The sequence below is a fragment of the Penaeus monodon genome, chromosome 19 (assembly GCF_015228065.2).
Source record: "Penaeus monodon isolate SGIC_2016 chromosome 19, NSTDA_Pmon_1, whole genome shotgun sequence".
Lineage (NCBI taxonomy): Eukaryota > Metazoa > Arthropoda > Malacostraca > Decapoda > Penaeidae > Penaeus > Penaeus monodon.
In genome coordinates, this window is record NC_051404.1 from 17041760 (window position 1) to 17042112 (window position 353).

Genomic DNA, 353 nt, shown 5'->3' on the forward strand with positions numbered 1-353 from the left:
AGTTGAGACGGTAAGAAGAGTTGACTTAAACCTTCGCAAAATTCGCTGTCTCATGATCAATAACACCCGAACCGAAGAACACCAGCCGATCCCTAGCCCGCCCTTCGACACCCCCGGCAAGCAAGCAAGCAGGCAGTGAGCGTCCTAGAGAGCTCTGCCAATGAACAGCAATTCAGACTCTCGAAGCTCATCTGCTTTACTAATCTGACGTAAAAAAATATATCCTTTCTGATATAGATTTTAACGTGTGTATGCAACTTGATTTGAGGCAGAGTGAGTGTTCAGTGCAACAGACGCACATGTCGGTTTTAACCCTCGGTTTATGCAGCGCCCAACGGTAGGAAAGGAATGTC